The sequence below is a fragment of the Atta colombica genome, unplaced genomic scaffold, assembly GCF_001594045.1.
Source record: "Atta colombica isolate Treedump-2 unplaced genomic scaffold, Acol1.0 scaffold86, whole genome shotgun sequence".
NCBI classification, from domain to species: domain Eukaryota; kingdom Metazoa; phylum Arthropoda; class Insecta; order Hymenoptera; family Formicidae; genus Atta; species Atta colombica.
Window position 1 is genome coordinate 313063 of NW_017259579.1, and position 3674 is coordinate 316736.

General features: G+C 33.9%; 1 protein-coding gene across 8 annotated transcripts in view; it reads left to right on the forward strand.

The window, feature by feature from the left end:
• Positions 1 to 3674, forward strand: part of LOC108693047 (zinc finger protein 189-like) — a 68102-nt gene that overhangs the window by 11791 nt on the left and 52637 nt on the right. The window lies entirely within an intron of this gene.

The window sequence follows — 3674 nt, forward strand, 5'->3', positions numbered from 1 at the left end:
CTGAATGTTAAGCTGTTGAACTGTTATATATATTCATATATATATTCATATAAATAAATTAATTTCAGAAATGATAATTGCGTGCCGATATCCAGACAACCAGATCTCGCACGGAATGCAAGAGACCTGGGTTCGACTTTTCCCGGCCGAAGCAATAAATTTTTTACAGTTTTTTAAATTTGAGAAATTTGAGAGGATTATTAATATTTCAGATTGATTGAAAGTCCGACAACCATATCGGCACGCAATTATTATTTCTGAAATTCATTTATATGAATATATATAATATTGTAGTTCAACATCTTAACATTCAGATCGTAGTGGCGCTTCGTACTTAAAATAAAACATTTTATCTTGGATAAATGAACAAATCAATAAATATAAATAAATAAGTACAATTTATACAATACTTATACTAGCGTATAGCTCAACGGAATCCTCAGAGCACTTACGGAATTGTTCCATTTTTTCTAGAAAATACAATAGAAATCGAATAGTTGAATAATTCCAATAGGAATCCATTTCGAATAATGTAATACGTACTCTAATAAACTCTTAAAATTACATTTGATACTTGCTTGACTCGAGCTTAGTTGCTCTAAGCTTCAAAACGAAGAGAGAAAAGGACACAGCATCTGACGAAGATAGAGATCAGTTGTAGCAACGTCATTTATTTTTTCGCAATTGACAGGCCTGAATCTACGATGTTTCAACTCGCGAAAGGGGCGTGGTTTGCCCAAACTGAGCATCATAGTTATTTTTTATTGCTGCACTTTCTGAACTACACAGTGCAATAAGTTGAAATGAAAAAAATATACATTTGTTTCACTTTAATTTATTGCACCGGTTCAGAGTGCAGCAAAAACAGATCTCATGTCAATCCCTTCCACCATGAGTCCGGCCTTACCTTGGTCCTGCTCGCAACAGTTCAGTTAGCAGTCCTTAATTTGTTTAGTTCTTTGTTATCTATATTTTTAGTCTTGTTTAGCATTAAGGTAATTAGTATAAAAGTTCCACCTCAAAAATCAATAAAATTAAGATTATTCAACGTGTTTTTGCATGAAATGAAAAAAAAAAAGTTTTGCTCTGTCCTGCGAACCAAGATATTAATCGTTAAAGTTGACGATTATTGTTAAGAAATCTGTCAGAGACAAAATGAGGCCTATAATTTGTTAATTGTTGTTGAGATTAGAAAATCTATTATGTAGACAATGGGATGTATTGTGCTGCTTATTTCACGGCACGGTTCGCGGATCCATAGAGGACTTCGGGAGATAAGAAACAATCTTGTAGTCTTTTAAGTAAAAATATATTTAACAGTTTTACATAACACCAGTGGTTTCTTATTATAATTTCACTTTATTCTTATTACAATTCCAGCACATTCGCGTCGCGATAGATACTGTTACAATTTCGATGAGACGACGGGCAAAATAACACGACAAGTTTCTTTCAAATTTCTGACTGCATTCGCGGTCGCGCTTATATATCTTAATTTTCGCGGTAACCTTGACCCTTCCGCATTGGCCCGTGTTGATTCAGCATTTCGCTTATCTGAGGCCAGCTTTGCGCAAAGGTCTTGCGTCCGCGTTTCTACTGTTTATACTCAGGGTCTTCTTTTATATTAATTATATTTAATAAATTCGTTTCGGCAATATTTCGATTTAACTTTTGATTGTTGATATTTTCTGGCATGTTCTTGGCGCAATTGTCACTTGTGTAATTAGCTCGTGACAATATATTTGCTTATTGATTCGGGGTGTTTACGCCAAACAAAATAAAAAAATAACATATCTCGCTTGGAACCTAACTGCCTAGAAGTTGCAGCGTAAACAGTGTCCCCTTGGAATATTTCTAACTCATAAAGACAGTGGCGTATGAGAATAGTCTTTTTAGAGCGGTCTTTTTACTGTTTAAGTTGCAACTTCTAAACAGTTAAGCTAGGCAATTAAGCTCCAAGCGGATAGGATATATTTTTTTATTCGGAGCGGCGTAATCAATAAGCACTAATCTATACACTTCACTGTCTACATCACAGATTTTTTTAACTTCAACAACTACAATTATAGAAGTCGTGCGTCCCTTTGCAGAGGAGAGGGACAGAGAGTCGCTTCGCGTGGAATCGAAATCCATGTACAATTATAGACCTCATTCTGTGACACATTTCTCTGTAATCTCAATAATCGTCAACTTTAATTAATATCTCATTCACGGCAGAATGATACTTTTTTTTGTCAAATTCTTTCATTTCATGCAAAAACGCATCGAAAGAGTCTAATTTTATTGATTTTTGAGGAACCTCTAAACTATATAACTATCAGCATTAATATTTACATCATAAAATATATCATCTCTTGTCAGAATACTTAGTGAGAAGTGACAATGAAATCAACGTCGATTCGATGTCGATTTCATTATTATTTCTATTACGATATAATATGATTCATATAATTATTAGAGACCTTTTTTTAAATATTTTCTTATTGGATTTATAATCACAAATCGGCGACAAATACGTGCAGCGAGTAGTGACGCAACATGTACCTAATTACATGACACTGCTTTACAAATGGTGCCCAAACGTAAAAATTCATTCCGCTTATCAAATTTTCTCCTCAAATTAGGGATCACAAATCAGAATTATCTTTTTTAGTTTGCTATCGAGTTGGTGGTCTCCTCCTCTCTTACTTCACACAATCACACAATAATCAAAGAATAAAGATATTCTTTGACATTATGCTTTGATAATAAATTGTCATTAAAATTATATGAAAAATAGAACATTCTTCATACAGTTTTAAATCATATAAAACTGATACGATCTATCAAACTGCGAGAACGATGTCGTGAAACGGAAGCGACATCTAGATTGAATTAATTCAGATGATCATTTTTGATCATGCTTTTTGACGGCCTCGTCTATATAAGTTCGGTCTCTTATTTTCTATTCTTCATGACCTGGATCCTCATACGGGCCAGAGTCACTAAATTGCCATGGTTTTTGCTTTATTAGCATTTGTGGTGTTCTCATCGCTATGACAATTGGAAATGAGGAATTAATATTCAATATGGCATCGTTTCCGGCTGATATTTTTATCGCCATATATTTGCCACATGCTACATTGATTTCATTGTGTTGATTTTATTAGCTTTTGTATGCTTTTGTGTAGTGTTGTGTCAATTGCATCGATGTCTGAATGCGACATCAAACTTTCAACTGAATTTTCGATAAAGACAGAATGATGATTATCTGTCCTCCTTTTTACTATCGCCTGTATTCTAGCAAAGATGTCATATTCAAACACGATGCGATCGACAACATGCAACACTACAAAATAATACAAAAATTAACGAAGTTAATGGAACGCAATGAACATAATGAGTGCATTCGGGGAGACGCTATTCGTACTATTTAGCGCTATAAACTGTTCGGAGCTGCAGATAGTGATACGATCATGATGTTACTAATGGTAACGTGTTACGTCACAACTGCGCGCTATCAACACTATTCCTTCCGAGATAATGTATTGGCGTTAACATTCGTTAGCGTTAACATTCGTTAAGGATTAATGTTTGAGGGGATTCTGTTCTTGATACCAAACTTTTCTCTCTTTAGAATTTCGTAGAATAAATATTTCGTATATATATATATATATATATATATATAACATATC